Source organism: Vulpes lagopus, chromosome 9, assembly GCF_018345385.1.
Source record: "Vulpes lagopus strain Blue_001 chromosome 9, ASM1834538v1, whole genome shotgun sequence".
Lineage (NCBI taxonomy): Eukaryota > Metazoa > Chordata > Mammalia > Carnivora > Canidae > Vulpes > Vulpes lagopus.
The window spans coordinates 41,905,416-41,928,749 of record NC_054832.1 but is presented as its reverse complement, the minus strand read 5'-3'; the positions used below and the strand labels follow the sequence as shown (position 1 = coordinate 41,928,749).

The window sequence follows — 23,334 nt, the reverse complement described above, 5'->3', positions numbered from 1 at the left end:
TTCCCTCTCTCTCTTTCTCTCTCCCTCCGCTCCTCTAAATGAATAAATACATAAACAGAATCTTTTTAAAGACAGAAAAGGAAAGGTTGTGCTCAGAGAAGACAACAACGTGTAGAGAAAGGAGCACAGATTTTGGCATTGGCCAGGTCTGGATCCAAACCCCAGCTCTTATACTGATGCTCACTGAGATGTTGGACACGTGCCTTCTTCAATGGAGCCTCCGTCCCGTCTTCTGTAGAATGGGCAGCAGCAAGGACATCCTCCCTGAGGTCGTTTCAAGCACTAAGAGCCCATGGGCGAAGCGCCCCGCTCTGGCCTGGGCCCGGGTAGGGACGAACGATGGACACAAACTGGCTCAAGAAACAGAACCGAGGTTCTCGCACTTCAGATTTCTAGGCCGCCTCCAGAATCAAGAGGTCCAGGATGGGAACCTCATAAATCTGCGCGTTCTAACGAGTTCCCAGGGCATGCTGACACCCAGGTCGAGGTAGAGGAAAGATCAAAGGGGCAAGAGACTTTGTTGGCACCAGAACCCAGGTCCCAGAAGAACCGGATCGTACCTCTTGTTCTAGTCATTCTTCCATGGATGCACTTCATTGTTTCGTCTCCAGAACCTTGGCTACCCTGCCTTGGGAGCACTGGATCTCAGCCCACTGCTCGGCTGGAGCGGTGGGTGCAGAAGTGAAGGCTACCTGCAGCTTCCCTGAAGAGGGAGATAAAGGGGAGCCTGCTACCTGTACCCCGCGTCTGTCCCCAGGGCTTGGAGCCAGGGTCCCCGGGACGGCGTCAGTAGCTGGGAGCCAGGCTGAGGTAACAGGACTTTTTTTTTTTAAGTGGAAACTGTCAAAGTTTAAATATTATTTTAATTTTGTTCTGTCTTTTCAATATTGCATGGCCCAAGTGTTTAATATTTCACATGTTTCTCTCTCTCTCTCTCTTTTTCATCTTAAATTACCTTTTATTTCTCTTATTCTTTTCCTTGGCCCCAAAGTACCTTTATTGCTAAAAATGATAGTTTATAACCCTTTGCCATGGATCAGATTATCTCCAAGCAATTTCTTTCCCGTTTTTTGTTCCTAATTCCTTCCCATTGTATTATTCAGTTATTCCATTCTATTGCATCCATTATTCACTACTTTTTTTTTTTTCAAAAATTGATTCTGCAGAAATCGAACACCCTCATTTTTCATTTCTTGGTTGGAGTTACTTTAGAAACTCAACTAGATTATGGCTCCTAATGCACTAATGCTCCGCTGAGTGCACGTTGCCCGGCATTTTTATAAGTTCTGAATATAAAGTCAAGTCAAACCCTATTCCTTTTCAAGATTCTCCTTTCATATATCGTTTAAGAAAATTGCTCAACCATCCTGCTTGCTTCTACTTAGTCCCTGACTCATTTCCTCACTGTTGAATGCCCTATCATCCTTCCTACATTTATATTTTCAGCCAAGGAGGGGAACATTAACCTGACATTTTGGTGCAGACCGTCGGTGACACCATGTTCTGCGGCTGGAGCCTGAGGACGGCAGGGGCATGAAGATGACACCGGTCGATGCGTTAGTCAGCACGAACCCCTGTCTCTTCTCTGCATCAAGGGCCAACTACACCTCACTTGTGATCTTTCTCATCAACAAATTTTTATAATTATTCTCAGCTTCCTTTAACATAGGGAAGCTTAGTCTCTTGCTTTGTGCATAGTCAACACTCAAAACCATGAACGACTGAATGACAAGTGAATGGAATGCAGACCCAACACAGCCCAGTCGTGCCTACTTGCCTAGCTACTTACTCTCATGCCCCTCTCCTAGGGGTATGGTATTCAGAACTCCCCAGTTCCCCAAACGTGTCAGGCTCACTCATGCCCCCAAACCTTGGCATGGGTCATCCATTCCCACCCTACTTTCTCTGATTAGCACGGCTTTCCTTCCTTCCCCAGAAAGTTGCTCCTGAGCCCCTGCCTGGGTTGGGTGGCCCTCCTCTGAGTGCTGGAAACATCTCAGCTTCTTTGGCCAAACACAGTACTTACAAGGTCACCCGGGGGGCTCAGCAGCTGAGTGTCTGCCTTTGGCTCAGGTTGTGGTCCTGGGGTCCTGGAATCGAGTCTCACCTGCTTCTCCCTCTGCCTCTCGCTCTGTGTCTGTCATGAAGAAATAAAGAAAATCTTTATTAAAAATTTTTTAAAAATAAATAAACGCAAGGGCTTTGGGAGGCCCGCATGGCACAGTCGGTTAAGCGTGTGACTCTTGGTTTAGGCTCAGGGTTGAGTTGGGTTCCACACTTAGCGAGGAATCTGCTTGAGACTCACTCTTCCGTCTGCCCCTCAGCCCCCCACATATGATCTCTCTCTCTCTCTCTCTCTCTCTCTCTCTCTCTCTCTTTCTCAGATAAATAAATAAAGCTTTAAAAAAATAAATTAAAGCAGGGGCTGTGTCTCGTGGCATCGTTACAATCCCAGCTTCCCACCTTAATGCTCGAATGGTGGTGCTGGGAATGAGTGAGGATGTGCTGGCATCCAGGTGAGAGGCAGAGATGATTGAGACAGGAAAGTTGCCATGAGCACCGACAGGAGGAGAAAGGTGTGAAAGACGACAGGAAGAATTTTGCAGGTGGGACAGCTCATTAGATGCAGGGTGGTGGGACGGGAAAGTAAAACACAGCTGCCAGGGAGATTTCAGGTGCTTGAGCAGAGGCCTAGGAACTTCATTTCCAAAGAGAACACCAGTAGGCCTCTACCATTCAGCCTATTCTCTAGTGTTTCTAACAGAGAAGAGTATTCTTTACTGAAGTAAGACAACAACATAGCCAAGTCAACTTTTAGCAGTTCCAAGTAGCACAGAGGAATATATGGGGAGTTTGGGGGCCCTGGTGGGGCTCAAGGTTGAGCATCAGCATTCAGCTCAGGACGTGACCCCAGGGTCCCGGGATCGAGTCCCGCATCGGGCTCCCTGCATGGAGCCTGCTTCTCCCTCTGCTTGTCTCTCTGCCTCTCTCTGGGTCTCTCATGAATAAATAAATAACATCATATATATATGTAGATTAAAGATAAAGTCATAGAACCCAAGAGGGGGACGCATGGTGCCCTCACAACAGAACTGGTCCTGTCACGTCTTTGCAGGGTGGCCTTCCAGCTGTGAGGTCCCATACAGGTACTTCTGGTTTAAGCTCCTGCGCAGCCGTTAAGCAGGTGAAATTACACCTGCCAACGCCGTTGTCACGTTCTGAGCCTTCTACAAACAACATCTCAACCCTTAATATTTCAGGAACTGATTTCTCCTTTCTGGGGTGATGGGTCCCTGCCCCACTCTCATCTCTCTCTCTCTCTGTCTCTCTCTCTCTCTCTCTCTCTCTCTCATTTCAGGTCTGCTCCTGCCATCCGAGTTGTCTCTGCTCGGACGGAAATGTACTCCATAGCGACACCTACCCAGACCTCGGCCCCTCCCTATCCTATCTCAGTGAGACCCCTGTGACTTAACACGGGTTCCTAACCGCAACCACATCCCATATAAGCTGGAAGAATTTAAAAGCTACAGCTGTCCCATGACCCCCCTTTCTCCATCCCTCTGTAAAGCCCACCTTTCCTCCCAGATCTGGCCTCCGACCTGTCACTCGGCTAACAATCCCCTCCCCCCCTTAATTCTTAGAGCACATATTTTCTGTAACAATAGAAAATACGTGCTCATGTCAGACATTTTCCATGGCTGGTTGGCTGGAGGGGCAGTGCCTGGATGAGGGGCACACCACATGCTCCGTCGCTCCTGCTTACGTGCAGTGGACCCTGTGCAAGCAGCACCTTGTCTCTCTCTCTCTGGGATAGATGTTAGGGTGGCATTCCGGAGAACATTGCACGAGAAGCAGGAGGTGGTCCGGCACAGGGAAGGTGCTTCCTACCCTGCAGGTCTGACCCTGATTCAGGTGTGAGCCACCAGCCGGCGAAGGGTCCGTGTCTTCTCATTGTGCCCCCGGACATTGCATCATCACTCTTCATATGGGAGCCTCCATGCACCCCCGGCAGCCCAGGAGGCTCGTGGGCTCGTGTGCGAGCAAAGCCTCAGTCTCCATCCTTCTTCCCAAGTCCCTGGCTGCACACTCGCGTGCAAGCAAGCAGTCCGGCCTGCGGAGCTGGAGCAAAGCGAGGGGGCAGGAGCCGGGTGCAGGTGCGCGAGGGCTGGCATCTGCGAGGATGATTACCCTCATCATGGAAGCTGCCAGACGACTTCAGCATATTCTGTGGCATGTAAACTGCCAAGAAAGAACACTGTCAGCAGTGTCATTTCTAACGAGGGAGAAACAATACATGAAGCAGGAAAAAAAAAAAAAAGATAAAACCCCACCCAGCGGGCCGTGTCCCCTAAATACCCCGGCAGGAGTCTGCGCCTCTCCTCCCCCTGTCGCCCTGTGGCCGGAAGGTGCCCCCTGCCACAATCACTGCCTGACACTGGAGACTAGGGCTTAGAAAAAGTAGAAACCATGAAATCGCCAAGCCCTGGAAATCCAGGTAGCTGCTACACAAGTCCATCTGGCCGCTGAGCGCCTTCTTGCATTTTGCTCAGAATTCTCATCTATATACGGATAATATTTGCCTGGAGAGTGTCTTGTGGCCTCTCTAGTGATTTTTTTCTTCCTTTTCACATTGTTGGTTTTAATACAGCTTATGATTTAAAAAAAAATGGTTATCTTGGTTAGAGAAAATTTCTAGCCTGAGCGAACGCGTTGAGGTTGTGGAAACTTTGTTTTCGTAAATAAGATCGACAAAGTCATGAGAAGACCTTAGACACATGCGTACCAGTGACCTACAGGTTGACACACATGTATTGCCACAGATAGTGGCATGTGGCAACTAATGAGGAGCACAGCCCATCCCAAGGTGCAGAAGCTCCGTCTGGAAGCCCTTCCCCTGTTAACAAACACTTACGTGTCCTGGAGTCCTCACGGACCACCCCTCTCATTGAACACCCCTACCTTCAATGAAATCTGGCTTTTCCAGGAGGCTACCAAATCCCCTGACACCTGTCCTGCATCCCATGTGCCTTGGAGCATGTCAGGATGTGGGCTTCGTGTCCCCCCTGTTCCCCACTGTCTTCCACTCCCTGTCAGCACAAGCGTCCCATGTCAACTGCGCTTCTGGAACAAGTGCACGTTTTCTGCTTAGGCTCCTGCTTACATCCAGGCAGACCTCCTTCCCTCCATGGTCCTCATTCTTTGACAGACAGACCCTCGCTTACTCTGCTTCTTGGATTTAGGAACTTGGTTTCTCTTCCCTAAACACATCGTCCTGTTCTTGATCCTACAGTCAGTACTGTTATGTTTACTCGGGTAACCAGAGCATGCCCCCCCTTTAAAGGAATGCCACACTAATTGCCTATGCAAAGGCAGTTGTTTGTTGCTTGTACGCAGCTTTCTGATTACTGTTTGAATACGGTCAAAAAGAAATTGGATTTTTTTTTTTGTGCACGCCTGATTCCCTTGCATGCATGCCTTTGTCAAAATTTTGACACAGTAAATACGGGCCTCCTCCATGTGGACCCCAATTGATTAATTAAAGGAGAAATTCATTGCAAAATTGCCAGCAGCTGTTGGCTAGAACAGAGGCTGGGGAGTCATAGACAAAACGGCTTGCAGTGGATCAGGACCATTTCTAGAGGATGTGTGTCTGAATTCTGTGGAAAGTGAGTTCTACCTCTCAATCTGGGCCTTTTTTCTCACTCCATGGTCTATTTAGAATGTATAATGTATTTTCCCTCGAGGAACAAACAGGTCAAGAACAAACCCTAAACATTTTCCTTTCCCTGCTTACTTGTTTGCTTTCTCATTTTCCTTCTCTCCTTTTGTTTCTCTCTCTCTTTTGTTTTTCTCTCTCTTTTCTTTCTTTCTTTCTTTCTTTCTTTCTTTCTTTCTTTCTTTCTTTCTTTCTTTCTTTCTTCTTTTCTAGATCAAAGATAAATAAATGCATAGCAAGACACCTTGCTCACTACCAGAGCACTTGTGCTACAGGAGAAGCACGCACAGGAGGGACAATTCACCTGGTACAAGACCACAGAGGGAGGGAAAAGCTAAAACCGCTTCTCTCTGCAAGCTCCTCTGACTCATGAGATCCAATGTTCTGAATTCTGACAATAGGGGTGCACGGAATTTCAGATCCATCCTGAAGGGGAGACGAAAGAAGTTTCCAACAAATACCAAAGAGCAAACAATGTCCAAAAATAAGGTTTTGGGGCCACAGGTGTCGTGAGAGACTGTGGGGTGACAGAAGGGGAGGAAGTCAGCAGGGCAGAGGGGAGCCACGCAGAACAAATGGTTCCGAGCAAATGTCTCTAATAAGTCACGGCAGTGACGGTTCCTGAAGGTCCTGCCTGGTTCCCCGCAAAGCTAAGGGTGCAGTTTTCTCCACGTGTGGCGTGCGGGACCAGGGGCTCATACACCTGGGCTCTGACCTCACCCCAATGGAGAGCTCAGCTGGAGGAGCAGGTTGGGACCTGAGCCACTGTGCATGCCCCCAGGGCCACCTGTGAGTCCCCGCCTGTGGGGTTGGAGCCCATCAGGCCCAATCTTCTCCCGCCGCCCCAGCGGGTCTGACTCCGTGATCCTCAGTCTGTGTGCAGGGCGCCTCTGTCTCCACGCAGCACCCGTGGGACATCAGTGTGTTGCATACTGCCTGGGCGGGGTCCAGGACCTAAGCCACACACTAGAACTTTGAGAAACCACATGTGGGGGGGAACCAACCTCAGCTTGAGTACCACATTTCTCCTCAAAGTGGTCAACGTGTTGGAGGCCACGTCAAATGTTTGCTACAGACCGAGGCAGGGTGTGGATGTCCATGCTCAGAGACTTCTGTGCCAAAGGGACTTGAGGTATGTCTTCAAAATAATCTGAATAGTTACCATTCATTGAGTGCCTACTAAGTGTCCAACACCATATCAACATCATCTCTGATGATCCAAACCGGCCACAAGAGGTTGTTATTATGCTCATTTTCCTAGTTAGGAAACCAACTGCTGAAATAAGAAAGGACTCACCACGGTTCCACAACTGGCAAAGGGCAAAGGCAGGTCTGGACATAGTTTATTTTGCCAAAGCCTACAGTCCTCCTCATTATGCTTTCCCCCCATCCATCTAGAAATGCTTACAGTGACTAGTGTCAGTTCCCCGGTTGCTCAGCTCTATTAAATAGGCCACGTCCTTTTCCTCATGGAGCTCACTGATCCTCAACCACAGTAAGTGATAATTCCCCAAACCCACCCAAAATTTACTTCCTTTTACTCTTACGGAGTCTGCTAAATCCTATAACTAGAGAAGCAGTGGTATCACCACCAGCTTGAAGCCAGCTCCCGGCAGCACCTTCCAATGGAATCGTTCCTGCCTCCCTTCCTCTTCCTCTTTTTCACTTTGTTCCAACCCCCAGGGCTCAGAAATCATAGCTGCCAAGATGACGGAGAGTAAACCAGAATGCACGGGGGGGAAAAAGAAGCCAAGTCAAAACCCTTGCCTGGTAATGAACTCTGGGTCTCTAGTCTCAAAGAGACCCAAGCTCCTGTTCCATGTTTTGAGGGGGAAAGAGGTTAACAATAATCGAGGTCAGAGGTGGGGGTTTTTTCATTGTTATGACACCAGAGTTAATATATTATGAATTTATTTGATACTGTGTTTGGGACTGAATGGGACCACAGGAGCCTTTATTACCTACCTAAGAGTGACTAGAAATCACAAATATCAAAGTGAATAGAATGGATCAAGAACTCTCCACAAAAGATTTGAGACCCCTGTGGTCAACAGCAAACAAGATTCAACATGAAAATATTCCAGTCCGAATAAAAGCGATTTGGGCTCTATTTTATCTCATAGCCAAAGGCTATGAGATCCAAGGCTCATATTGTCCTAAAGAGACCAAGCAACATTTTATGTATATATGCCTTTTACTGGAGAAAGAATCCACAGCTTTAATCAGAGTCACAAAAAGATTAAAATTATTTCCAAACCAAGAACTTCTGGAAGCCCAGGACAGCCTGGGACTTCAGCTTCAGATCTGGTTTATATCCCCTTCCGACACAGTGTTGGTCAGGGCCCAGCCAATCCTGCCTGAAAGTGGAACCAAGTGGTGGGATGCAGCCTGATCTGTGCTCCAGAAAGTCCTTTGGATGTGATTCCAGAAACATCTATGGTTTAGATGGGGAAAAGATAAAAATTAGCTTTCAAAATCAGGATATGGTTATCTAGGTTATAGAAACACCTCAAGAACTTGATGGCTCATTGAGGTCACCTCTATCCTGACTTTATTTGGACTCTTTTCAGTGAATTGTGGTGTGCATGTTTTCCAAACCTTTATGCATGCTTTGGCATAAAATGCAAATAACTCAATTGATTGTGAATTTCCTGATGCTCAACTCCTGGCTACTAACCTTCCAAGGACTTAGCTTCTCCATAGTATCTACAACTGGGTAAGGTGATGCCTGCACTCCTTGTTCTAGCTGCTTCTTGGAAAGCAAAGCTAGTCCAAAGTATCAGGTTTTAATTGAGCTCATAGCCCTGCCATCCCCGCTCACCCAAATTCTAGCTACCTTTCCCCCATTTGACAAACTATCCCAATTGGGTCCCTAGCCATCACAGCATCAGCCAGCCAGCAGTCCCAGGAAGCGAGTCATTAGCATCTCAAGCTGGAGTTGAAGAAATGCTTTCACGGAATGTCATAGGATATCATTCATTTGATGCACAGCAAAGCAATTGGGAAAATGTTAATTCTCTCTTAAGAATCAAGCACGAATAATAAAACTTAAATTGGTCCATGGGAGAGATCAATTAGCTGCTAGAAATTGTTATCTTGCAGTCAGTTCTCAACCATCCATGTTCATAACAAAGGGGCAGGGGTCATGGAACCCGGCAGGTTATTTTTAAATAATTAGTATTTGGCTTTAGAACACTCCATATATTTATTTGCATCAAAGTTACCTTCCTAATAATGTTTTGCTTATATTAACATTTAAATGATGACCAGCTCCCTGGAAAGCAGCAACTGGTTGCACCTGAAGAGACAACCTGCATCCAGACAAGGTGGGAGCAGTGAAGTCAAAGGAGAGATTACAATTTTTACTCTGCATTAAATCTCCCAAACTCAAATAACTGAGAACGAGCTCTAATCCCCTTCAACATGAGTCTTTCAGAAATTGCTCCCTGACCTCCGGTTAAATACCCCTGTGGGCGTCCCTCGATATCCCATAGTCCTTCACACCACCTACCATGCCAGTTGCAATTATGTGTTCCATCTCTGCTTTCCACCCTATAGCCCATGAGCTCCAAGGAGGCGGAACAGAGTCTGTCTTATATGACCTTTCATCCCAACACTGGGAAGGTTCACTGGTACATAGTATGTAGCCAACAAATGTTTGTTTATTGAGTGGAGGGAATCTACATTGATCCTCCAAATTATCTATGAAAAATGAGAAAGATCCATTCAACATTGACACAGTATATGTAATTGTGTCCTCAGGAGAAAGCCTGATGGGGGGATGGAAGCTTTATGAGCTCAGGGCTCCCCGCTTGTCTTATCCACTGCTGTGCACACGGAGGGTGCAGTGCCTGGTGGATTGTCCAAGTGCAGCAAGTGTGATCAAGCCAGGGGCCCCAGCACCTCCCCTTGCCCACATCATAGGTGCTTTTCCCCCCACTTGAGAGGTTATCTCAGCTCACATGGTCCCTCACATAGTCACAGAAACTGTTTGGAACAATGAATGAGAATAAGCAAGAAAAAGTTGCACGGCTCTAGCTGCGTAGTTTTCCTACCAGGGTGCAGAGAGGCAATGGGGAACTGTAACAGAATTGTAAAGAGGCAGAGAGTTAGCGTAGCTTTGCCCCTTGGGGAACAAACAAAACCTGGTGTTGCTCATGCTTGTTTCTGTGGTAAAGGCATTAGATCCTATCTGTCTGTCTGTCTGTTTCTCTTTCCCTCCCTCCCATCTTTCCCTCCGTCCCGTCCTCCTCCCTCTCTCCTCTTGCCCTCTCCCTCTTCCTCCCCTCTTCCCTGTCTCTGTCTCTGTCTCAGGTTGACCTTATCTCTATGCATAGACACTCGGGTGCTCTTTCTGGGGCACGTCAGGACTTCTGAATCTGTGCGGCCAACCGATCCATGTAGTCCTTTTGAAAAATGTTTTGTTAAAAAAAAAAGAAAGAAAAAAAGAAAAATGTTTTGATACCATTCCACCCTGACGTTTCCCTCACATGGAGTTTTCAGAGCGGTAACCTTGACGTCAGAACACAAGTCATCAGCAGTATGCCTACCCTTGCTCTGGAATCCAGTGGAGGACCTGAGACCATGTCAACACAGGACTTACACAGTCATATGAATGGCCAGGAAACCTTCATTCATCAAAACCACCTTGGAGGGGGATCCCTGGGTGGCTCAGCGGTTTCGCGCCTGCCTTCAGCCCAGGGCGCGATCCTGGAGTCCCGGGATGGAGTCCTGCATCTGGCTCCCGGCATGGAGCCTGCTTCTCCCTCTGCCTGTGTCTCTGCCTTTCTCTCTCTCTCTCTCTCTCTCTCTCTATGTCTATCATAAATAAATAAAAATAATTTTTTTAAAAAAATCACCTTGGAGACCACCTGGGGGGACAGTATCCTCACTTTATAAAGGAAATTGTGGTGGGGGAGTGCTGGTGCAAGGTGACCATACATTGCAGAACTCACAGGACAGCCTGAGAGTCACCTGGCTGACAAGGGAGACATTTTCTCTTTGTGGTTATCCCCTAACTCAAGAGATAGGCCCTTCCCCTCGGCCTGTAGACAGACAGTAGTCCCCCCCCAGTATTGAAAGGGTTCAAAAAGGTAGGAACCTTGACCTAGTTTCCTCCACTAGCGATCACCCTATGTATCCTAACTTCCATAACCAAACTCCTAGCAGTAGACTTTGGCACTTACTGATTTTATTTTTTTCCCCTCAATCTATGGCCCCATACAAAAAGAGCTAGAAGCTTCCCCTCCTCTACAGCTCTTGTTCAGCTGCTGAGAGATTTGCTCCAGATTCCAAAATTTAAATGATTCCCCCTCCTCTAGAATATACAGATTCACTTTTGGGTAGAGGGACAGGGTTGCCAAAAGCCTAAGTAGCAATTCTAACAACCTCTCATTTAAGGAAGATAATATTTACTACTTTTCACCTAAAGGACCCTTGTCTCCACAAGAACACAATTTCACATCTGTGCAGACGGGACCCGGCCAACAGGGGACTCAACCCATTGGTGGAGTCTTGACAAAATCACCCTCTTCTTCCTGACATTTGAACAACACCCTTTTCCTGACATTTACAGCCAAGCAAAGTCAGTCAGCCCTGGTGGTGATGAGCTGGCATGTGGATCCTGGGTTCATCCCCTAAGTAAGCAATTTCTTTATTCAAGACAGTTTTCTGACTTTTGCAGGATGAGTCAAAATGAGTCCTGGCCAATTATTCATGTTTTCCAAGTCATGTGACATCCTTGCTCTATCAACTGCCATGAGGATGGGAAGGACAGGACAGGTCAGCTACTGGGTGGAGAAGTCTAGGCTTTGCTGTTGGTATTGTCACAGTCACCAGCATCCTAAGTGGGCAGGGGAGACAAAGAGACATCTCAGCCTGGGTTCCACTGAAAATAGAGCCTGGATATTGAATACAGGGCCTACTTTGAAAGGTAGAGTCATGAGGCAGGGAGAGTTCATGAAAGGAGAAGTGTGACAAGGAAGGTTACAGAGCCACAGCATGTCATCACACTGGCCACTGCTTTACCAGAATCCTCAAAGACACACAGCTGGCCGCTCAGCAGGTGCAGTGACTTTAGCCACCTGGGATGCCTCCAGACAGGCTGTGCATCGAAGCTGCTCAAGGCAGCTGCTTCAAGGAGGAAGGAGGGGAAATTCCGCTGCATAGCTACTTCCCTCTCTTGTCTCCCAGATTCATTACACTGGGGGCTCTTCCCTCCAAACCCCGAGTCACAATGCCCAGCTCCCTCAGAAGCTGTTCAAGAGACCCATTCCAGGACCCCAGCAGCCCACTGCATCCAAGCCTGAAGTGGCCAGAGGAGCCAGAGGCCCCGGGAATTCCACCCATCAGCCTCAGGTGGCAAAAATCACACAGACCCACGAAGGACCAACCAATCTGTCTCAGTGGCAGCTGAGGGCCAGCCAGCAGATGAGGTTTGAGAATCTGAGGAGGGGTTTGAGACTAGAGCATTCAACAGAAGCTAGGATGACAATCACGTCCAAAGCACAGAAACTTCCACCAAATACCTCTTCATGTGGAGAGCCTGGACTGGGTCCCTCATGACAAAAGCATAGTAGATATGCCAACCTTGGCATTACAAAATATCAAGTCAAAATGATCTGTTCTACTAGATGTAATGACATTAAGGTGCGTGCTAGCCAGGAGAGACAGACCCTGTGGTGTACTATCGAGGCCACCCATGAGCCCGAAGCACCAGACCCAACGGGTACCCTTCAATCTTTACTTAGCGGTCAAGTTAAGTCTTTGCCATACTTCACACAGCTGAACTCTTTTTCGATATGAAACGTTTTCCTTCCTCTGATGCCAAATGCAGATTCCCTCTGATTCTCCTCTTCCTTTTTGGTCTCCTTCGGTGGGTACTTTTCTTCCCATTGACTCTGTAAAAACTAGTGTTCCTTGGGTCTCCTTTCTCAGCCCGATGCTCTTGGGGAACCTCATCCGCATCACTACTCACACTGCTCCCCTGGGCTGAGATGCCTACAGCTCCAGACTTGTGAGTGAGGCATGATCCCAGCCCTCTATGGGGAAAAAGACAAAAGACCTCAATTACAATGACCCTGGGTAGGAAATGCTAAGCTAAAAAGTGTGATGATGGCAGGGGCACCGAGAACACACTCAGCCTGAACCAATTCTGAGAGGCTAAGAAAGGAGTTATTCTGAAAGATGAAAAGAGGAAGAAAGTTCCAGGAGAAAAAAAAAAAAAAAAAACCTCACAGAACACAGGCCTGAGACAGCATGGGATCAGAGAATAAGCAGTGAATCTGAAAAGCGAGCTGAAAAATCTGTAGAGACACAACCAGAAAGGCAGAGGAAGGTCACAAAGGGCCTTACGCAACAGGCCACGGTGTCTAGACTTCACATCCTAAGAGCAGGATCAAGGCAGGGTCAACTTTCCATTTTATAAATATCCCTTTGTGAGGACTGTGGTTTGGAGGCTATGCCGGGAAGGGTGGAGACAGGCCAGGAAGTTGTGGCCACACCCAAGCAAGACACTTGAAACCATTAAGACTCTGGCAGTAATGATCCTTGTTTTTCCCATTGAAAGTAACCTGTGCGAGGTAAATCCTGAGCCGGTTCCAACATTTTTGTCTATATGCTTAGAGAATAACAAATGGCTTTCTTGATTCTCAAACACTGACTTGATCTCTGGGTCTTCCAGGCAACTGTTCATTCAGCATCCTCCAACAACTCCAGGAAATAAAAACTATTTTGTAACTGCCCAAATCATCTATTCCTCTATCATTTTTTTTGTTCATTTTTTTAAATGTATATTGACCAGTTACAGGAAAAAAAAAACAAAACAAAAAAACAGTCCCCCATCAATTACTGTGAGTTGTGGAAGGAGGACACAAGTCCTCAGGAAGTGATATTCCAGTGAGGTACAGTTAGCAAAAGGATCAGCTGTGAAATGGGACAAATGAAAGAAGGACAGAGAGAGAAGCCCCGGGAGTGGGCCATGGGTGCCTGCAGAAGAAGGAGAGGGTAACTGTGTTTAGGAGGTTTGAGTTAGGCTTGAAATGGCTAGGATCTCAGGCAGAGATAGGGGACAGATAACCCTGACAAAATGCCAAGGGCCTGACATCACTGCTGAATGGCTAGGGTTGGTCAAAGTGGCAGGTGGATAGAGGAACACAGTAGAAAAAGAAAAATGGTGGACAGTTCAGGGAGACTTTAAGGTTGAGGTCGAGGCAATGGCAGTTGAGCTGTTTGAGTAGACATCTTCTGGGGCACCTGTGTGTCTCCGTGAGGGCATTCCACAAGGCCATACGCGATGTACTGACTCAGCCAATCACCTCTACAACTATTTGAACTGAAACAAATTGAATCCATTTTCTTGTTGACAGCACGGACTTATTATCAACCCTTCCTCACAAGGAGCTGCCTTCAGAGCAAAGCCCTCGGTGCAAACTCAAATTTTCCCAGTCCTCTCATGGCCACTCATGGATACAAGGCAGCTCAACTGAGCCTGCAGGGTTGTCTACGTCCGTATCTCTGTTCACGTAGAGGATCTCCATTATTTTAGACTTAAGAGACCAGAGCTGCTATGTTATGGAGCCTGCATGAAGGCAAATTCCCTAATAACACATTAGGATGTGATCGACTCAAATCCATGGGGCCAAAAAGTAAAATGCACTAGTCAAGAGACATGTTAATAGGTTAAATGAACCTCCTAAATTGAGTTCACTGAGGAGACCCAGAAATAAATTCAAGAGGCCCATTCCCTTTCCCTTTTTTTTTTTTATTTAATATTTTTATTTATTTATTCATGAGAGTCACAGAGAGAGAGGCAGAGGGAGAAGCAGGCTCCATGCAGGGAGCCCGATGTGGGACTCGATCCCGGGTACCCAGGATCACGCCCTAACCCAAAGGCAGACACTCAACCACTGAGCCACCCAGGCGTCCCGAGACCCATTCCCTTCAAGGGAACCCTGAGGAACCCTACCTGAAAGCTATGGCTACAGAGGAAAAAAAGAGAGAGAGAGAGAAAGAGAACAGAGAACCAGGGACCAAGAACAGTATCTGACTCCAATAAGGGTCAAAACAATATACTCCAAACTGTGCAGGACAGAAAAAAATATCCCTCCACAATTAAATGATACAATGCAGAGTCATCATTGTGAATCTTCATGCAAGCAACCTGGCAAGACCGAGAAATATCTTCTCTCTCAATTTGATGGCCTAACCCATCTACCTCATCAAATGTTAAGGTGCAAAAGCCACATGAACCCTTTCATTGTTAATTAACATCTATCCTGGGTATATGTCTAGTTTGTGTGTGTGTGTGTTTTCAGGATCTCTTCATCTGTAAACCATTATACATTCTTATTGAAGAAGAGTCATTACTATGCTCGGCTTACTCCTTACTCCCTTCTAATTCTTTCCTCTTCCTATGTCTCCCCTGCTCTCCTGTTCCCCAAGGCCACACTGGTGGACAGGAGGACAAAGGAAGCAGAAAGATACTGTGGTAAGTGTGCTGATAGAAATAGTTCCTACCTTTCCTTACCTCAAAACCAAAGATACCTCGGGATGCCTGGTGGCTCCATGGGTTAAACATCTGACTCAGCTCAGGTCTTGATCTCAGGGTTATGAGTTCAAGCCCCCCTGCATTGTGCTCCACACAAGGTATGGAGCCAACTTTAAAAACAAAACAAGGGCAGCCCGGGTGGCTCAGCTGTTTAGCGCCTGCCTTCAGCCCAGGGTGTGATCCTGGAGACCTGGGATCAAGTCCCATGTCAGGCTCCCTGCATGGAGCCTGCTTCTCCCTCTGCCTGTGTCTCTGCCTGTGTCTCGGCCTCTCATGAATAAATAAATAAAATCTTTAAAAAATAGATAAATAAAATAAATTAAAAAAATAAAAACAAAACAAAAAAACACCACAAACCTAAAGATACCTTTACAGTCTGAGATTTGGAATTTAGAACTACTTTCTCTGACTTTGTTGTCTCCTCCCAGTGGGTTTTCATCATCTCGAGTGCAGAAGGATAGAGGACAAGCACAGCTGGACCATGTCCCACACAGCACCCTCTTTTTACTTTGGTGTGTAGGAACCACAGAAGCTCCAGGTTATGTAAGGTCCCCACTGCTGCTGTAACAAACTGCCACAAACTGGGGGGATTAAAAAATAAAAATCATTTTCTCATAGTTCTGCTGGCCAGAAGCTCAAAACCAAAGCCACACTCCCTGGAAAGCCTCTCAGAGAGAATCATTCCTTGCTTATTCTGGTGTCTGATGGTTGCTGGTATTTCTTGATTTCCTGGGCTTGTGGCTACATCGTTCTAGTCTCTTCTATGTCTAATCACTGTCCCAGCCTCTGGTGTCTTTTCTTCTACTGTCTCAAGTCTCCCTCTGCCTTTCTCTCATAAGGGCTATTTGGCAACAGACTTAGGTCTTACCCAGGTAAATCCAAGATGATCTCTTCATCTCAAGGTCCATAATTTACTTACATCTGCAATGATCCTTCTTCCAAATAAGGTAATACCCATAGGTCTCATGAATTAGGACATAAACCTATCTTTTTGGAAGCCACCACTCAAAGCATGACAAGGTCCACATATAGAGAGGCAAATTCCTTGTTGGGAGAGTCAAACACTCTCCCAAGCCAACCAATGCCACAAATATTATCCCAAGACTGAGTCAGAACACCAGACTGGTTAAATGCACTTCCAAGAAAAACAAATGGCAGCCTGCTCCTCTTTGAGAATCTAGACAAAGGCTGAGATTCATCCGATGAGCAAGCTCTCAGCAGAAGACAGAGACAGTTTGAACACTAGGATTTAGGCACTTCGACTTGTAAACCATTTTAATACATACAGCGTATTGTTAGTGTGAAGTCTTTTGGAAAGAAATATGCTCAAAATGGTAACATCTTACCTCAAAAAATGATACAGAGCCCTCTGCCTTCATGTACATCACATTTCAAAAGAAGGTAGATATTACGCTGTCTTATACCAAATGCCCTCGAGATTTTTTTTTTTAAGTGTAATATAAAACATCTTTTTCTCTGGCTCTAATCCAATTTCTTTGAGTGATGTGTAAACCTTACAATTGTTTGTAGCTCTGTGTCAGTATCCATTACTTTTGAAATGACCCCTACATTTCACATTCTATATAACATTTTCCTGTCTTCTCTGGGAATTGCAGAAGAGCCTTCGTAGACACACTAATTGCATGTGACACACACAGTCCTTTTGAACACTGGCGTTTTCTTGGTGAACCAGTAAATACTCTGTTATTTGGAGAGGACATTGTTGCAAAACACTTTCCCCGAATCTTGCTTTCTACTTAAACATTATAATCACACAAGACTGAGTTATGGCTTCACTGCTGTCCGTGCATATAGTACTCTTAGCGTTACAGGAGCTTCAGGAACAACTCTTCTCTTCAAAGTACCAGTAATGATTTCTTTTGCTGGCATTCACACAAAGTAAAGCATTACATTTGAGACAATAAAGCTGGCAAAGACCTGTCAAATTTATATTTTTTAAAGGCTTCATATTACATTCTTCCAAAACACACCCCCACCTGTCTTGACCTTTAAGCACATTAACCTCTGCAGGGAAATTTCTTAAATCCATCTTATATGTATAAAACCTCTCATTCAGCATTTGGTGAGGAAAATAGATTGTTGCTGGTCCTAAAACATCAGCGAGCCAACCACACCTGACAGTAGATTTGCCAAACAAAAAACAACAGCCTTAAGCTTCTCTTAAAAGAAGATGTAGTGTGGCTAAAAATGCTGATAGGTCCAAGGCAGATGTCCAAAAGCTTGGCAAACCCTAGCACACCAACGTCTGGTTCCCACAGATTCTCATGTGTAAATAGGAGGTTGCAGTCTGTCACCTGCACCAAGGACCAACCATTCCTGGGTCACACTGCTTCCCCAAACCAATTGCAGTTTCCTGGGTTTTCCTCCTTCTTGGCCATCAGATAAATATCCTAATTTGCCCTACCTGCTTTCCTCGCTCTTCCATGTCTTGCCTTTTTCTCCTCACAACTTGTGAATTTTAGATAGGTCTTCTTCCTTTTCTTTTCTTTTTTTTTTTAACTGAAATATATTGGACATGTAACACTGAGTAAAGCTTGAGGTTATTCAACATGTTGCCTTGATACATTTTGATCTGGTAACATGATGGTCTCTGGAGGGTTGGCTAGCACCCCTATCATCACAGAAGCATCATTTCTTTCTTTGTGGTGGGAATAATTAACATCTAGTGTCTTAGCAAGTTATATGCTTATGATACAATATTGTTGTCCATGATCCCTGTGCAGGCACATTAGATCTCGGGGACTTCTTTATCTCCTAGTTGTGTATCAGGTCTTCTTTCTGAAGCATCTACATCTTCCTACCTCCCTTGATCTTCGCCTTCTTCCCGGCTGTCCTACAACCCTTCCACTATGACTTCTTTTATTTTTTTTTTTAAGATTTTATTTATTTTTTTCATGAAAGACACACAGAGAGGCAGAGACACAGACAGAGGGAGAAGCAGGCTTCCATGCAGGGATCCTCATGTGGGACTTGATCCCAGAACTCCCGGATCACGCCCCAGGCTGAAGGCAGATGCTCAACCACTGAGCCACCCAGGTGCCTCCCTTCAAAACAATTTCTTACGTACTTTTAACTCCCCTGTTTTATTCACTAGCACTGTACACGTATTGTTTTCTCTCTATTTTTTAAACTTTAAGTATATAGTGATTTGTGTTACTGTGCTAATAAGGCTTTGTAAGCTTTCAAATTAGTTCCATCACATTTAGGATCTTTCTCCCAGCAATATACTGCATCAAGATGCAAATGAATGCCTAAATAGTGACCCACTGTAAGTCAATGACCATATTATTCAGTTTCCCCATAGACAGACCTTGTCTAATCGATGCTGTATCTAAGAGTTGCTCATTTTTGTGTGTAGATTTTTTTTGCTACCCAAAATTGAAAGAGTTAATGATTTCAAAGATTCAGAATTCTCTAAGCTCCTTTCAGTTTATTTTCCCTTCCTTGTTTCCACCCAGGCACACCCAATGCTCTAAATCTGCTCAAAAGGGTGACCCCTGGTCAGAAATCTGGGCATTTGGGAGACAGGGAATGTATGGTTCATTGGTGAACATTTCCAATTTTACAGCATGTGTATATATTCAATATCTCTTCATTCACTTATTTCTTTGCTGTCTTTCTCACTAAGGAGTAGCTCTGGAAAAGCTCTTCTTCCCCAGTGTCCCCAGTACCTAGACTAGCATAAAGTTGATACTCAAGAAACAATTGTTAGGGGATCCCTGGGTGGCGCAGCGGTTTGGCACCTGCCTTCAGCCCAGGGCGCCATCCTGGAGACCCGGGATCGAATCCCACATCAGGCTCCCGGTGCATGGAGCCTGCTTCTCCCTCTGCCTGTGTCTCTGTCTGTCTCTCTCTCTCTCTCTCTCTCTGTGACTATCATAAATAAATAAAAATTTTTAAAAAATTAAAAAAAATAGCTCTCTCTTAATAGAGGGGGCCAGCTATTATTAAAAAAAAAAAAGAAACAATTGTTAGTAAATAAAATAGTTCATTAATCGATTAATTATTTTGATTATTTAGGTTCTGTTTGGTTTTTCTTTTACTTATTTCATCATTTTAAAAAGAAAAAGAAGACCTGAACACATGTGTATGCTAGATTTAGAATCCTAGGAAGTGGAGCTGGAAGAGATCCTAGAAATCATGTCATTTAAAATACTGATTTTATAGCTGAGGAAAGAGGGGAATAGGGAGGCACACTAAGTCATGATGCCCGAGACCCATCACAGCTGGGTAATGGCCAAGTTGCTATCCCAGGCCCCCAAACCACCAGGCCTCTTGAGGAGATATAGGACTTGTCCTTCCCATTGTAGGAGCTGGTGTGATCTTGTTGGCTCACCAGAGTATAAGTGGATCTCTATTTGCAAAATAAAACTGAACGTGAGAGAGAGGATCATGTGACCGCAGCAGAATGTCTTCCCGCCCTCTTCTCATTCAGCCTGCAAACTTGTACAGGCTGGGGACTGCATGCAGCTTGTGGGAAAACCAGAGCAAACAGCATGAGTACCAGCGTGTGTACCAGGGTCACATGTCTCAGCTGCAGAGGGCACATGGGGCTCTGACACGGAAACACAGCACATTCCAGGGGACACCGTGTTCTCAGAGGCCCTGCTTCACCACACCTTTGCAAGCACCCTGTAAGGCAGGAGGAAGACCTCATGCCCATAGTACAATCGAGGCATCTAGAGGCGAGCATAGTTGGTAAGCTGCTCAAAGTCATATAGGCAGCTGGTGATGAGAGAGAGAAGTGGGTCCTCTTATCCCATGACAGCTCAATGAATTGTTTTCGCTACTCAACTGTGCGTGCTTTCTTGGTCTCAAATTGTTTTGTTTCATCTTGTTTTCTGAATTGGTTGGATTTAAACCTACCTCCTACCTACCTATCCCCATCCTCACATCAGGATCTGAGCTCTTGGCTGAGATGTTTACCCACTCTTTATTTTTTTTGTCAGAAAATAATAATAATTTTCTCTCCTTCATGCTCCACACAGGGAATGTATTTCTCTTCTTATGGGTCTTCAAATGGTTAATTGATGGATATTGAAAACCCTAAAAGAATATGCAGCGCTGAGATTCTGTGGTTTCAAAGTCTCCACTGGAGAATATACACTGGATTTTCCCTTCTCTCTCCTCTCTGCTATTCATAAAAACATATATACACAGTGTGGTTCTACGGCAACCCCCCCTTCTACCTGAAATCGTCATCATCACAAGCACTCGTGGATTAGACTAAGGCAAATATAATAAAAGCCTTCAGTGCACTTCAGTGCAGCTGAAGTGGAAGATCATTGGGGCTATACCGCAAGAAAAAACCTGAATAGTGTTGTGGTGGGAACAGAGGTGATACATGATGCCTGGATCACAAGAGGGAGACTTTGGAAGAAAAGGAATATCCAAATAGAAACCTCGGGAGATGCTAAAATAGGAGACAAGTTGCTGAGACTAGAACAAAGGTAGAATAAATAGTGCAATTACCCCCCTATTGCCTCTGACACTGCAGCAAAATGCCAGGTGAGTACTTCAGTTTTTGAGGAAACCAGCAGGAGAATATTGGTGAGAAGGCCAATTGTGTCTTCGGTGCCTTTTTAAAGGGACCCAAGGCATAGCCAGCTCTTCTCATGTGGCCGTGATCATGGCTGGCTGCAGCAGCTTAGCAAGGCTGGGACTGATAGAGGTTCCCTAACTGTGTAGGAAGCATCAGTCTTCCCATCCTCCCTAGCCCCCATCATTTGCCAGCCTAGAGGCCCGTTCTAAGCTCCATCCACCCCTCCTCCTTATGCTCACTCTCCCCCCACTGTCAACCCCTTAGATCCATGGGTACTGCACCACAGTGGGTACCATGGTACCCACACACTCTTGTTAAGGACAAACTGTTGCCTTCAAATGAGACTTTGAGCTGGAATTTTGAGTCCCCCAGAGTATGGTCTAGAGAGGAGCTAGGCACTGGGTGGGCACAGCTCCTTGGCCATCTCCTCACTGTCTTCTGTCCCCAGTAAGAGCAACCAGAAGATGTCCATAAGTGATTGGGATCAAGGCAGGACCCTGACTACTTGGGCCTAGGGGTAACAATGAAACTTGAAGCCATATGGGCAAAAGAATCCAGTAAAGTTTTCAGGTTCAGAAATCCTGAAGTCATCTTCACAAATGCAGTAATTGTGGCTTGTGGGATTTCTGACCCTGCCCAGCTTCCTACTGATAGGATGAGGGGGTGGGGGGAAAGATGTGTGAACAGGTACATATCTTTTAGATTTAGACATGAAATAGGGCACGAATGCATCCCCCAAATTCAAATGGGTGTCTTAGACAACCATGGCCTAAACTAAATAATCTCCTCAGCTTTATTACCTTTTATATTAATTTGATGAGAAACTCAACTTTGGATTGTAGAACAATAAGGACAATGGATGCGTCCCTTGGCTCTTCCCTGGAGGTAAAAGCATAAAAGCATAACTTTAAAGAGCCTATCTAGCTTATTTGTAAGCGTGGGGGAATGGAGGTTAATTAATCTAGTTTTGGGAATGCTAGATAATATCTGTGTTCAGTTGCTTATACATTATGCTGTCCAATTAATTCTTCCCAAGGACTTTTATATAAGATTATTCAGCTCAAAACTTCTGGCTTGAAACTTTTCAAGGTCCTTGGGGTGACCATGAGAAAGAGCACATTTAAGAAACTATCACCTTCTTTTTTAGTCTTTCATCCTGGTTGGAAGCTGTGCTCTTCTCAAAGGTTAACGAGGTTACAGAACCTTCAGGGAGTGTGGCCAGGACACCCATTTCAATTGCTCTCACATGCTTCTCGTTTCATTCTCAGGAGCAAAGTCTGGAGTCCACGTTCCACGATGCCTGCTGCTCAGCCCACCAGGGCTTCCTTCAGAAGCTGGCTGGGCCCAGGAACAGTCAGACGCCCTCGGAATCTTTAAACGCTTTTCTAACAGAAGGTTTGGCCATTTCTTCTCCCGGTGCTCATTTTAAAGTTAAGTGCATGAACACACATTTTTTTAATCCCAGAGAAGACTTTTAATTGATTCCCTGAATATTTTAAGGTCTACTAATTCCATTGATGTTGCAAACACTGCAATTCATTCCAGCTGCTGTTCTAATCACATTCATTAATAGGCTTATTTTTACCTGCCAGCTAATATTTTACCTTACATCAATAAATCTGCAGCTCTCCAGCAAAACTGTGTACAAAATAAAATGACTCGCCCAACCTCCTGACTGTTCCACAGGGGTCAGGTTATCCAACACCCCTCCCTCGGAGATGCTAAACTGAAGAATGCATATGCTACTCATTTGTGACATATAAATATAGTATTGGATTAGTTCAGGGACAAATTTTCTTGCATTGTCGACCCATTTGGTTCTTTATTTTGTATTACCTAAAGTAAAAAAGGGACATAACAGTCACTCAGATATAGATGAAAGATCTTATAGTAGATTAAAATAACTCACATACCAATGTCCCCTATAGGACATGGTTTCTTTTCAGTAATGATGGGGTTTTTTCTCTTTTTTATTCATTTATTTATTTGAGAGAGAGAGCGGAGCCAGAGAGAGAGCACGAGTGATGGAGGAGGGGCAGAGGGAGAGGGAGTAGCGGGCTCCCTGCTGAGCAGTGAGCCAATGCTGGGCTCTGTCCCAAGACCTTGGGATCATGACCCTGAGCTGAAGGCAGATGCTTAATCGACTGAACCACCCAGGCTCCCCAGTAATGATGTTTAATTAGGATTTATCTATCCATGGTGTCTTTGTTCATTCTTATATACTGGCAATAGCTTATGAAAGAGAAAATGACCCAGAATCACATGTGTAGCATGTGTCATTAAAACAGAGAACAGGTAAATGACCTACATGGCAAACTAACCAAGTCTCTTGGGATCATTTGCTAATGCTCTGTGTACTGAAAGAAGAGGAAGTGGGAAAGCCCATCCACAGAGTTCAGAGCCAGAACTCTCCAGATGAAGTGGTAAATTTTCTGTCATTAAATAATAAGAGTCCAAGAAATATAGAATTATGGTTAAGAAACCACATGGCCTTGACTTCTAGCATTG

General features: G+C 45.5%; 1 protein-coding gene and 1 long non-coding RNA gene across 12 annotated transcripts in view; both read right to left on the bottom strand.

Moving 5' to 3' along the window:
• The window catches only part of LOC121498826, a 57,586-nt gene extending 55,501 nt beyond the window's left edge, over window positions 1-2,085 (bottom strand). For all 11 annotated transcript variants that reach the window (XR_005989918.1, XR_005989921.1, XR_005989919.1 and 8 more), the window contains exon 1: window positions 2,027-2,085. The gene's annotated coding sequence lies outside the window, so the exon portion shown is untranslated. The remainder of the gene's footprint in view (window positions 1-2,026) is intronic.
• Window positions 2,080-23,334, bottom strand: part of LOC121498829 — a 35,975-nt gene continuing 14,720 nt past the window's right edge. Inside the window, exons 3-4 of the long non-coding RNA XR_005989922.1 lie at window positions 3,764-4,239; window positions 2,080-2,137 (exon numbers count right to left, since the gene is read on the bottom strand). This is a non-coding gene — a long non-coding RNA (uncharacterized LOC121498829). The remainder of the gene's footprint in view (window positions 2,138-3,763; window positions 4,240-23,334) is intronic.